The sequence below is a fragment of the Haliaeetus albicilla genome, chromosome 11, assembly GCF_947461875.1.
Source record: "Haliaeetus albicilla chromosome 11, bHalAlb1.1, whole genome shotgun sequence".
In the NCBI taxonomy this organism is placed as follows: domain Eukaryota; kingdom Metazoa; phylum Chordata; class Aves; order Accipitriformes; family Accipitridae; genus Haliaeetus; species Haliaeetus albicilla.
In genome coordinates, this window is record NC_091493.1 from 30,236,725 (window position 1) to 30,250,526 (window position 13,802).

Below are 13,802 nucleotides of genomic sequence, written 5' to 3' on the forward strand. Positions count from 1 at the left end.
TTGCAGTCTGATGGAGCAACTAGCTGGAAATAACTGAGAGAAAGGACCGAGTGGTGACTGTGGGCTAACTGTAAAGATGTTGCATGAAGAGTGCCTTCTGTGAGAGTTCTTGCTTAAAACATGCCGCAAGTAAACTCTGTAATTATAGGAGACCTAATTGTATTGAAATGCAATCTCTTTGTATGTTTTAATGGCTGGTTGCATGCTTTCGGTTCTAATGATTTGTCATGGGTAATATCTGTCCAGTGGAAATGAAGGACTTTTTAACTCCCTGTGTCAATACAGGAATATACGTTTGTTTTACAAATTGAATAAAGATGTCTTAAAACAATGGGGGGAAAAACCAAAGTTAATATTTTTTTTTCTAAGGGGTTGTGCCCTGGAGATTTTGAGCTCCTCTGGAAGGAAGATGGAATTTCCAACATCTGCGCCCGAGTCGTCATCAGTTTGTGCCAGTTCTGGGGGCAGACAGGAGTAAGCAGGCTGGTGCTGAATGCTTTGAGTCCTTTATTTCCTATAGCAGCGAGGAGGACGCTTGTTGGGAAAAATAACCTCCAACTTATTTTTTTTTAAAACTTAAACCCATTAAGTTAAGCATGTGCTTTTTATTTGCTTCCTTGTGTGTTTGTTTTGTGTAAAGTGTGGGATTTTCTTTTTCTTTTTTCTTTCTTTTTTTTTTCCCAACTCAAGGTCTCTCAGGAGAGATAAAATATGAAATGTACTCCCATTATATACATTAGTCATGGCAAATAGTTTGGCGTATATGGCAAAGGCTAAACTGATACTTAACAAGGGGACATTAGGAGAAACACTGGTTTTACTGTTTCTCTTCTTACTGTTACTGATCCAGGCTTTCTATATTTATTTGCCTTTTAAAGTACATCTCCAGAATCTGAGTTGCTTCCCTACTGGACAGAGCCCTGAAAACTGTAACAACTGTAACAGCCCTGAACGGGGATGAAAACAAAATAGAAAGTGCTGGAGCTGTCTTAGCTGAGAAGCTTTACCAAAACAAGGGACAGGAGCTGAAAAAGCAAACTGCATGGTGTGGGACTGGCCAGAGAATGTGGGAACTAAACCCGCGTTATTAAACTCCTCCTTGTGTTTCCCATTCCTCGTCTCTGTATGTTGTGAAACACACAGTGAGGGAACCTCAGTTTTCTTGGAATTGTCTGGCTCCTTGCTGTGTAATTTTTGAGACTCTTCTTAGACCTCACCTGACATTAAAATCGGAACTTAAAATGTGTGTGCCAAATGTGTGTGTGCATGGGGGGGCAGGGGCAGGGACATCTGGGGGGTGCTTCACTTTTAAGTTTAGTTGCTTACAAAAAGTAGCATCAGCGATGATAATTACCTTCAAGTCAGGGAATGAAAATTTCTCTTTTCTATTAACATTTCCTTTTCTTAACATTTCTAATTTAAAATACCTTTTTTTTAAATTTTTTTTTTTTATGGAAACCAATGACCCCTCCTGTATGTCAGGTGTGACCCAAAGCTTAAAGATTAATTAATCATACAGATGTTCTCTGTTTTAAACAAAAATGAATGAAAGTTTGGTTTTCTTTGTCTTGAAATCTTTTGTGATTGTGTTTGTTAGAGTCTTTTTCTGTTTAGTTTTTTTTCAAACTCTCATTTAAAACCCAACAGCTTATTGGGAGAAGACCACAATAAAATTGAATTTAAGGCTTGAAGAGAGAGCACAGAGGTACAAAGTGGAAAGGGGTCAGAAAAAAGAATTTAGAAGGAATGCCTTGCATGCAAACATCTCCATGTAATCTGGCTTGTATTATCAGTTATCAGTAGTTGCCCAGAAATGTCAAAATTCTGTCACATATTTTAGTGGAGAGAGAGATAACAGCAGTGATATCAACTTGAGTAAAAAGTTAAATAATACGTACTTTATAAGAGGCAACGTAATAAGAGGGTTTTGGACCACAACACCTGGCAATGGAGTCGTCTTTACTGAAATTAAGTTGCCTGGATGTTGCTCTTTTATTGGAAATTTAATACTACTGTTCCCATCAATGGGAAGACTGGGAAGTGTGTCCTTTTGGTTTTCCTGTTAATTCAGCCCTTGTCCATTCAAAGCTGCGTGCACCTAACTGAGTAGTTATGTGTGACCTGCTGAGCTACTGCTACACTGTGGTGCTAAATCTTTCTGACCCCATTTGAAGGAAAGGAAAATGGAGATGGGTGAAAAGCTCAGTACCTTTTAGTTCTGATTCTTTCTGGGGGCTGTCAAAATGGGAGGAACTAGATCTTCAAAGATATATTTACACTTCATAAAGGACTGCAGAAATTTATTTAGGAGGGTCAATAATGGATTGTTGCATGAAATAATAATTTTGGTCACTTTAAAATAGTCCTTCAAATAGAATCTGCTTTTTCTGAAGAGTAAGCTGTCTTGATTAATTTTTTTGTATTTAAACAAACTTCTTTGATCTGATTTGCAGCTAGACACTTTATCAGACTGACTTTATTGCGCTGAATATACTCCCCCCCTTTTTCCCCCTCTTCATCCTTTGTAACATTTTATAGTTGATTTAAGGATGTAATCGCTCTGTTAGCCTCTGCCCCTCTATGTCCAGCTGCTTTCTCTTTGTCACACTAATGACCCGTCACAGTGAAGCTGTCACTAGACGCACTGGGTGAAACCCGAAAACCTGCCCCTTTGGGTTTTAGAAACGTTTAATATCTGTCCCGTTCTGACAACTCAAGCCTAGCCCGTTTTACAAATGCCTCTCGCCTATTTAGAAAAAATGCCGAATAAAAGCATTGGGTATTCTGTTGCAGGAAGGGGGCAAAGGCTTCTTTTCTTAATGGATCGGTATTTATGAGCGTGCAGGCAATTATTTTGTTGCAGCCTTACTACATTTGTGTGTGTGCAGACTTGTGAAATGTGAGTTTAACTGATATTAATTGTACCACAAGCTGTGTATTTACCTCGTGCATCTGGGGAACTACAAGGAAGATGGATTTGTTGCTAGTTTTCTGCGTGCCCGTGTTGGGAGATGAGCTGAACGGGCAGCAAGCGGGACTGGGGTGGAGTTGCGCTGTGTGGCTGTTCCGATTTGTCCTCCATCATCCCTGTTGTTTAAAGATGTGCAGGTGTCTCACCAGCCTTTGCAGAATGCTCCAAAGATGCCGTGAGCTCTGCCTGACTCTGGGGGTGATGGGAATCTGCATCTATACTGGTTGTGAAGTGTAGTCCATCTCCTGTGTGGTCTTAACTCTAAAATCTGTGTTACATGAAATGTTAATGATGATGACTGCTTTAAGAAGGATGGGAGAATATTCTGCTTCATCACTTGTGGATAAACTTCTTCCTAGGAAGAGACAGGGGGAGGATAAGGAAGTGTTTAACTCCTGTTCCCTTGAGTAATGTCTTCTGCTGGCCAGGATGGACGGAGAAAATGGTATTGTGGGCAGGTTACGAGCAAGCTCCCTGGCTGATTTCTGATCACCTGGTCCCCTCCCTGGCTTACTGGCTTTTGAGATACCAAAAGCATCTGATGTTATCTGGTCTTAGCTTTCCTCAACTTGCCATAAATCTTGTGATTTTCTGTACAGTAGGCTGTGGAGTGTTAGAATTCAGGCAGTGTAAAATGTTGATAGTGTCAAAATCTACAGTTTTACACTTCGTGGCTTTTTTCCTGGAGGCGGGGAGATGTGTGAGTTGATGGTGTCTGTGAGCTAGGGCCGCTTCTTTGGAAATGTGCAGGAGTTGCTCTCGCATTTTTACTTACATTTTTAATCTTTGTTTTAAGAAATAGACTTTTAAGTACTTCTGCAACAAGTGGCTTGATGGCTGACATTCCTTTACTGAGATGATAAATACTCTTCCATGGACTTTTGCATATTGTATAGTTGAAAAGCAGTAGTAAATTGACCACAGTCTGTTTCTGCAGTAGGAAATACTATTTCCATCTCTGCTGATCAACATGTTCTCCTCTTACAGGAAGATGTGCTAAGTAATTTTATTAGGTTGATGACACATACAGTGCATTACACTTGACCAACTTTTATTGTTCTCTTTTTGGCCTCAGGTTTTTTTAAAAAACTGTAAAATAAAATTGCAAAATACTTACTGAGAACAAAATGCCGTATAATGCTTTAGTACTGTCTTTTTCACCCTGCTTTCTGCTCTGCCTGGAACTAGAGTGAGAGCAGATTAACTTCTGGTATGAAGAAGTTTGCTCCGGTCCCTGCAGAGCTGTGCATAGCTATGCGTGGTTTGCAGCCTGGATGCCACTGCAGAGATTGTCAGAGATTTCCTCTGCTCCCCCACATAAAATTCTTTATCAGAGTTTATGCACAATTCAGAATGAGGATGGGATTTGGAGAAAAGATGACTCTTGTCTCCTGACGCCATAGAGAGAAATATTAGCAAACTAAGGTGAGATTTTTTTTCAGCCCTAGGCTCCTCTTATCTTCCAAACTCTTCCATTAACACATCTTAACATTCACACCCCTGCTATCCGTGTGCTGTGCGCCATGCATTTGTGCCCCACTCATGGCACATTCTTGTAAGGTCACCTACAGCTTTCCACCGTCCTACCAACCGACAATGAAACATTGGGCTCTCTTCTTTATTTACCGCTTCATTCAAGGTCGCTATTCTATCCTGTAGCAGCACCTTCTCATGGTACAGGCAGGGCTTACCCTTTTGCTGGCATCTTTCTGTTGACTCTCGTTGAGATGGCCCAAGAGGTTTGTGTCAGGTTACTCTTGACGTGCATTACGGTTAGGAAAGTGTCATTGATGTGTCTAGAGGTGAACGTGTTTGTAAGTAATACAGGAGAATAGTGGTTGACTGGGGTGGTGTTTATAGGTACCTCTGTTGGCAGCATGGGCAAACAGGTTCCTAGGTAAAGTGGGGTAAACAAAAGAATTAAAGTTCCGTGGTACTTGAATCCAAGTCAACCCTTGCATTTTCTGCACTGTTCTGGATATTACTTGAACGCACCTTCTCTTTTCCAGCTCATGCAGAAACAGAAAGTGCTAACTAACTACTTCAAATTTGACAATAACATTTAAGTTAATCACACATCAGTGTATCTTTGGTAGATCAGACTTCTAAAAGACAAGGGATCGTTACTGTTCAACCTAGGTTTTGTAGGTTTTCTGCATTGCAAAGTATTAAGGGATTGAATTTCCCTCCAAAAAAGGGGAGTAAAATGGAAATTTGCAAGGGCTATAAGTGATTTAGTCATTTCGTTTAGATGGTTAAAGTCTATCTGTGTAGAGTAAAGCAACACCTCTTATATATTATATATTTATGTTAGATGGCTAAGCGAGGTTGCTTGTCAGTGGTAAATAATTCCTCTTTGGATGTAGTGTATATACTGTGAGTCTGATCTTGCAAAGCCTTATACATACACATGAGGATTATTTATGTGTGTAAGGCTTTAGCGGATCTGATCCTATCATCTAAGTCTGCAAGGCTTCATGACTGTTTACTGCTTGTTTGTTTTTTGGGTTTTTTTTTGCCAGGTCACTAGAAATCCTGCACAGAAATGTTAAGAACAGCAATTGCTGGTAGGAGAGACCCAATACAGTAGAAGCTAAAGAAAATAATAGAAAGTTACCTTGTGTTCCAGCATTGAAACTTCTCTTCTAAAAGAGAGCATGGAGCTATGCAGGGAGGAGTATGCATCCATGCTCTTTTGTGCTTCTTAATAGCATATTAATGGTCTGACATGTTTTAAAACCAATACTCTGGAGTGTTAAAGCCTCCCTAGCTGTAGGGATTTGTAGATTTGGAGGTGGAGAGGGGTTTACAGAGAGCCTGCCAGCTCTTCTGCACAGTGTTGCCCTTACTGGTGGCCATCACTGCTGTCTTCCAATTTGTGCTGAGCATTTGGGAGAAAAAAGGCACAGTCTTACATCTCTCATCTAAGTTGGCTGCTTGCTTTGTTTTCCGTGTAAGTTCTCAGGATGGGGTTTTGTTGTTGTTGTTGTTCTTACATTTGCTGCAGTATTTTAATGGAATAACATGAAAATAACAGAATTCTGTGTATTTCCCCCTATATTCAAAGGAGCTTTTATAAATTTGATGAAGATCCCATTTTATCGTAACCCATACGGCAAGGACATAAAGTATCGGCAACTAAGATTACTTTTGCTGGCATAATTTATGGGGGTAATCTGCTCTAAACTGCAAGACAGCCGTTTGTAGCCTTTTCTGTACAACATACTGTCTCTTACTGTGCATTTTGGCAGTACTTGGCACTGCTCGGTTTGTAACCTCCTCCTGCTCTGTAGAATGTAAGACCCTTTTACACAAAGATGCAAACACACAGAAGAGAGACTCCCCACACGTTTCTTACTGATCTGTTTAGTATGATAAATTTTTCTTTTGTGTGTCCTTCTTTGAAGCAGTAAAACCTACTGTTTTGCTTTCGCGCTTCTATAATTTCAAGACGAATTACGTGAAAGTTGGTAGCAGTGTTCCAAAGCCGAGGACTTGATTGGCAAGTTTTATCTGTGAGTAAATTTTCACAGCTGAGCCATAAATCCCTGACAGACCATTACGAGCTTCAGAGTGGCTCTGGCAAGCTCCCCTACAATAACTGTAGTTTTAAGTTTGTTATATTTAGTTTTCTTACCTCTTAGCTGGATGCCAGGGGGACCTCACTAGAAGCAAACCAGCTCTGTACTTTTTCTTCCAAGTTGGCAGTTTGTACAAGTAGCACAGCATGGAAGGAGGGCTTGCTGGTTGACTCCCAGTGGACAGGGCAGAGACCGTCCAAGGATGTGGCTTGTGACAAATGGACCCCAGATCTGGGGTTAGACATTTCAGTAATTCCAGGAGACTTAGAATACATAATTTCTCACCTCCCACCTCCAGCCCCTGCTCTTAAGAAATAACAGAATCATCAAGGGAGGCAGAAAAAATGCTTCTTCAAGCTTAAATGTGACAGAGTTGTATATAACTGTGAGACAGAGAGGCAGCTCTCAATTTAAATTCCCTGAAGTGATTGTACTTATTTTTCTCTAGCGAAGCTGGCAGAGTGACCAGCTTTTAGGAGTGACCGGTACAGTAAGAGCAGAACTGCCTGGGTGCCAGCGGTGAGAGCAGCAGGCGGTTCTTTCGGGTGCCAGGGTTTGATGGTGATGATGCTGGAGCAGCTGGAAGCCTGGCTTCGAGACCGCATCCCCGTTAGGCTCATTGCTCTCCATGCACGCAGTAAAACCAGTGCTATAGCGACAACGTTGCACCTTTGATAAGCCCTGGAGAACGCTTCTTATATAGTAGGGGCCCCAGCAGGCAGCCTGATAAAGCCAGAGGAGAGGTTCCTATCGTCCCCCTGGATCTGGATCCTGTTGGATGGGCTCTGGAAGCAGACTCATACTTGGCTGCTTGTTTGAGCAATTAATGAATGTTTTGTACATTTTCTGCTGAAATCTGAACTGCTTTGCCAAGGATGTAGTTGCCACTTGGTGGAGGCTGGTGTATTACCTTGCTGAAGGGACCAGGGGACTGTGTAGAGGGAGGGGGGGTGTCTGCATGGTAAACTCTTCCAAAGGAATATTCTTTCCCTTTCTAGAAGAGGGAATCTTTATCCTCTTTATCCTCCACTACATAAAACCAGCCTCGCATACCTATAACCCATGAATGATTTCTTTACACAGGAGGTGATAGAGAAGCATTATCTGAACTGTTTATGAAAAGGAAAGGAAGAAGAATTGGTGGTGGTCTTTTAATTGAATTTTCAAAATTTTTTTTTTTTAGAGCAAGAAAAGCAGAAATTTCATTCATCTTAAAAGCTCCTTCAAACAAAAGTTCCTTCGTGTTAATGTTTTAATTTAGGAGGATCAGAAGCTTTGTTGATTAGGGTCTTGTTAGGATAAAGACAGAGTAAGTAACTATAAATAGCGATACAGTGAGTGATGATCTTGCCCTACAAACTTTGTGCTGATCTTAAGCGGTAGAAGGTAAAAATACCAGCAGACAACTTCTTGCAAGGAGGCATCTCTTAAAATAGAGGGATCTCCAGTAAAAGAAACGGAATTGGTCATCTCTTCAGTCCTTAGTTTCAAGTGCTTTAACTGCATTTGATGCAAGAAGTCAAGTGGAAGATGGCATTCCTGTGGTGGGAATAGAGTGCTGTTGATGCCTGGGCCGGTTTTGGTATCTGACACTTAAACTAGAAATGCTAGGAGTGATAAGAGTAAATGAGCTCTAATTACATGTGTACAAATGAAATGCAGAGCATGCTTCAGCTGGAAGAAAAGACAATGCCCTTCATCTGTGTGTCATAATGGAAAAAAGTTTGTGGAAAAATACACAACTTCTAACATGAATTGGGGTTGGATAGGATTGTGGGAAAAAAATATAGTAATTAAAACCGCAAAATGGTGTTAAGATTAAAACCAAAAGATAGCAGTTGTATAGGTGTAAGCAAACTATACACATCTTCCTAGGTTCACCTGCATTAAGTGTTGTGCTCTGGTTTATTTCCTCAAGAACTGAATGGACGGGAAGCAGGTCACTAAGAGGCCAGTATGGACCTCCTACGCTTTTGGGGAAACAGTTCACTAAGATAGTGGCCTATAGATAAGGATGGCAGGGCATCCTCGCCTAGTAATTGCTGACCAGCAGGATGTTAATGCAAACTTCCACTGAGTCGCATTTCATCTCCCTGGCAAGTAAAATTTGCAAATGCTTATTCACAGAAGTAGCTGGAGTGAATTAGTGACCAGTACTTACACATGTAAGAAATTTACAGGTGGAGCATAAGATGAATCCGTAATTAAAGGCCAAACATAAGAGGGGGCAGATGAATCTAGAGTCTTACTGCTGATTGTTGGTCTAAAATAAAAGTAAGGGAATGCAACTGTAGAAGACGAGGGGAGCAGTTTAGCAGGCTTGTTTTCACTGCAGGGTTAATTCAGACTCCTGCTTAGTTTGAGGATTTGGGGGAGAATCTGACCTTCACTTGGATAGCTGACACTTTGGGAAGAATATGTTGGGAAAATAATCTGCATGGTGGTTATGCTCCGTTTCCACCATTCCCTGAAGGACAGAAAAGTTCTCCCTGTGACGCTATTGACCAGGAGGGGTTTCAGCCCTGCCCCACTGCGAGAATTTGCCAGACTGAAACAGGGTTCGATGGGGCAGGACCTGCTATGGGTTAGGTTAATCAGAGATACGTCAGGAAGGTGAAGTGTGCAAGGGAGCCATACCCAGAAGAAGAATCTATCTTTCTTTATGTGGGGAAAAGCCTATGTACTTCTCTCCAGCTTCTTTGGGAGAGCCTAGGCGTTATGCTGGCATTAAGTCAAACAACTTATATTTTTTTCCCCAACTCTCTGCAATGCAGTCTTGGTCTAGCTGGTATCAATGTTTTCTTTTCCAGCTATTAATTAAAATGAGAATGAAGTTAAACTTATCTCAAGGTGCAAACTCAGTTGTTTGCTTTTCCCTCCTCATGAGAGAAAAAGTAGCATACATACAGCCTTAGTAGTTGCAAGAGGTGACTGATGGGAAAACTAAACCCAATACACTAAATAAGTGTCTTTTCCTGCGTGGATGTTGTTTACCTGTGAAGTGGCTGGGGCAGTCGGGAGGTTCTCCAACTTGTGTATATGTCTTTGAGACTACAAGTGATTTGAAGAAACAAACCAGAACTTCTTCCTGATTGAAAGGGTGCCTAGACTTATCTAGGGCTACAGCAGGATATTAATAGAACATACTGCATTTCCTTCGCATAAAAATACGAAGGGCACTTTGCTGAGAAAAAATCCTGCTGTGCCTTTCTGTCTTTGGGACCGGCTCATCACCCAGCTAAAATTAAAAGGTGAAGTCAGGCAGTTCTTGCTCTCTATTTTTAAACTGCTTCAGCATATGAATGTGAGTGTGAAATCTTTCTTTAGGCCTCTCTTAACTTAATTACCTACTTATTCAAAATATTCTCTTCTCAAATTGCTGAGCTATAATTATATTCATCTTTTCTGTGGACACACTTTAGCTACTCGGTGTTTGTGTAATTAGTTTTATGCTTAATTTGTAGTTCTGTAGTTATTTACAGTGATGGAAGCCTCGTGGCAAGTGTTTAAAATCTATTTTGATCTATTAAAAAATTAGCAAGTAGATGATGTTTTTGTATATCTGTTCCATGTTTTTCTTCTGGAAAATATTATGAGGAAGCCCACTTTAAAAAAAAACAAAACAGTAAAAAGAAACAAATAATTTTCATTTGACCTGAATAATAGAAAATGACGTAATAACTGAAAATGTTTTGAAGAAATGAAAGCGCAACAAATCTTTTGTTCTGTGCAAGCTTATTCCTATTTTATTTTGTTTATATGCCTTTTCTTTTGTTTGGGTGGAAGGGGTGATCTGGCCCCGGCACAGGAGGTGCCGCGGCACTGCTTATAAACCACAGATGCGTCCCTTTTTTCTGCTGATTTGGATGTGCCGAGTTCTTCTCCCTGCGTTTCGGTGAGTCTGTGAAAAGCCCCTGCCAGGCACCTGTGAAATCCCATGGAGTCAGTCCTCTGCCTGCTCCGAGAGGTGATGTTTTCCTGTCCCGTAGTTTCAGCCTGCAGAGGGTGTGCTCTCCTCCCTCAAGCCATCGTCTCCCAGCCCGCTGCCCCGCACACCGTCCCTTAACGCTGCCCTCAGGACCCGGCCTTGCACCCAGGGGTCCGAAGGGAAAAGGGCGTCTGTCCGTCTCCGTCCCCTGCGACATCTGTCCCGCGGTATCTTTGACTACCAGCTGTTTGGAGCACAGGCTGTGGCACTTCTTCCCAACTGACCCCTTTCGCGGGGAAAAGGACGCTCCTGGGAGAACACAGTGTTTCTTTGCATCCTCTCTCGGGGCTGGCCACTGATCCTAAACCCAGTCCGGCATGGAGATGCGTGCTCCTTCCTTCTCGGTGTTTTCCTCGTTCCTTTGCTTTTGTCGGTGGGAGCAGCTGCGGTGTCGGAGATCCTGGGAGAGCCTGGCCAAGCAGTGACCAGGCTCCACCGTGCTGCCTCGTTGGTCTTTTGTCAGCTCCCTGAAGCTGAGGGAGGGGGTAAGTTTTGAAAGGCACGACCTTCAGCCTCCACACGCCCCTGGGGCGTGCAGACGGGAGTCTGTAGGTGGTCCTACCTCGGACAGCTAAACGAGTAAACCGCCTGCTGCAAACTGTCTTTGGTACCTGGGGACGGCAGTAAGCGTGGTTCCATCTCCCCAGGAGAATCCCCCGTGCTGTGGATCCACCTGGTGTACTTCCACATGCCTCCCTCTCCCGCTGACCACAAATACCAGGGATTTCATAGGCTTGGGTGTTAGATGGCAGCGCGTTTGTATTGCTGGTGAGAAACATGTTGCTATTCACAGTGTTTAGTGGCAGTGTAGTTAGATAGCTAGACAGTGATGTTAAGTAACACAAACCTGGAGCCACAGTCTTTTGGACACATCTTCCCATGCCAATCTTGGTGCGTGGAACAGTTTGCCCGTTAATTTGTTCCAAGCTTCCACCCCCTCCCTGCCCTCTCCAGAAAACCCTTGGCAAACCATCTCTTCTGTAAATCCTCCTACCTCAGCTGGCCACTGCCACATGCAGTCCTGTCCCGTTGCCCGTTTTTGACTTCAGATTGAAAATTTGTCTGCACAGAGATTCATGTGAGCATTTTATGTCTCATAAAGAAATACACAGACCCCTTATTCTTTCAGAAATGAAAAGTTGCATTTTAAGACTTAAACGTGGGCATGATATTCACCTAGACAATGAGGTTATTTATAAGGTTAACTATATTCATAGATTTTTCTTTTCTCCATCTGGAGACTGTAGTCCAATATTAGAAATGCTGCACTAACAGTACCTGCAGAATTTCTGCTGCCCTCATCTTTGTCTCCATCTTCTGCTGCTGTTTAGCTTTCAAAACTGATTGGGTTTGTATGTTTGTTTTTGTAAATGAATGTAGTTATTGTGCATTAGTGAAACACATGCTTGACAAAAGCATCTTGACAAAATTAGTGGGTTTTAATGGCGTTCACGTGCTTCTGTGCTGGAAATGGAGCCTGAAGAATTTGTCCTCTGGAATCTTACATTATGTTTTGGCCTTGGAAATGAAGCACCTGACAGCATTAAGCTATCAGAAGGATTTTCAGTCATGGGCAAGCAGCCATTATGTATATGTTAATCCACAGTAGGAGATTTGGACAGCTTTTGATTTACTAGCGGTCATCTGTTCAGTATAAGCTGGAGGGCAGCACAGCAGTTACCTTTAAAATTGATTGAAGAGTACTGAAAAGGAAAGGAGAATTTTATGGGTATCAGGGAAATCTAGTAGACTTGCTAATTGTACTTCTAGGTAATCTTAAAAGTGCATTTCTCAAGGTGGCCAAAGGAACTATTTTGTATTGCTATGCCCGTTTAAAACATATCTTACCAGCTTTGTCTCATTTTAAAGCAGACACTTTAAATTCTGTAATATCCTTTTCAATAGATTGGATTAAATAACTGGAGAACTAGAAACTGTATCTGGTTTTTAGCAGCTTGAGCATTTATACATTTCTTTGAATGCTGCAGAGTTTACTTGAACCGATTTATTAGATGAGCTAAACATACGATTTTAAAACTAGACTATAAAAATTCTTATGTTTTCTTCATATTGTGGCTTTAAATAGTTTTAATAGTAGACTTTATTTGAAGAATTTGAAGCATCCTCGGTTTTATTTCCAAAAATGGTACATGAAATGTATTTATTTAAGTGGGTAATAAAACTAAAGAGCCAGGCCATAAAGTGGTGTTCACTAAAATGTACAAAAATAATACAAAGATTCCTGTCATGTGATCTGATAACGAAACCAGCGGAAATAACTTTCTTGTGTAGCATATCGTGCAGGTGGAATAGAAAACATCTATCTCAACATTAGTAATAAAGATGTATGTAATATATCAATATTTTTATGTGTGCATGTGTTTTGTCGTATGTGTGTGTGCACTTATATACAGTTTTATTTATTTAAGGAACTCCTGTTTTAGAGATCATTCACAATTTTAGCTATTAATATTGCTAACCTTTCCCAACATATAAATACTCCATTGTGGTCTCCCACACAGCTGTTGTGTCCTCCAAAAAAACCTGTGCTCCTTTAACCAGGGAATTGTGTAAAAAATGTGTTAGGGTGATGATGCATATGAAAAACTATATTGTCCAAAAGGTCCATTGGTTTCTTATCACATTTCTGGGGCAGTCTGGGTGAAAGCATTGATATGGTCGAAACTGTCTTTATATTTTCAGGGCATGATTTAAAAAATGAGCAGACCTGAACTGTTCCAAATCCCCCCCAACGCTTTGGCTTTTCTGTCGGTAGAGATTTCAGATTATTGCATGGCCCGTGGCATGACCTAACTTTTACAGCAACTTCCATAAGGTACTCCTTCTGTAGGTTTTACGGGATTTGTAATAAATTTGTGATGAGGTTAGCCTGACCTGATGTGTTTGGAGGGCTGGGGGTTGTGGAAGAGTTGAGAATGTTGTATGAGCATTCCTTTTTCTAGAGAGTGTGTGTGTGTATGTATGTATACGTAGCTACCTGGATAATAACCCTGTTGCATATCTCCTTAGGGTACTGAAGTCTTGAAAGTAAAATGGGAATGGCTGCCCGGGAAAGCCAGTCTGGAGGTTTCATTTGCTGAGCTCTCCACAGGTTGCCCTGATCAGGGCTTGGCTTCGTCTTCCTGGAAAAAAATATCTTGAGGAGCACGGTGGGATGTGTCAGCAGCCCAGGGCTGTCTGTAGAGGGGATCCACTGTGAAACTAAACTGCTGCATGTTGTTGACCCTTGTTGGCTTTCAGC

The 13,802-nt window shown here is 41.5% G+C and overlaps 1 protein-coding gene and 1 long non-coding RNA gene across 8 annotated transcripts in view; both read left to right on the top strand.

The window, feature by feature from the left end:
* Positions 1-13,802, top strand: part of RBM20 (RNA binding motif protein 20) — a 108,894-nt gene that overhangs the window by 3,757 nt on the left and 91,335 nt on the right. The gene's annotated exons all lie outside the window — the stretch shown is intronic.
* On the top strand, positions 5-3,060 carry LOC138687780 (uncharacterized). Its single transcript, XR_011326899.1, has 3 exons — positions 5-99; positions 370-474; positions 879-3,060. It is a non-coding gene; the product is annotated as an uncharacterized lncRNA (long non-coding RNA).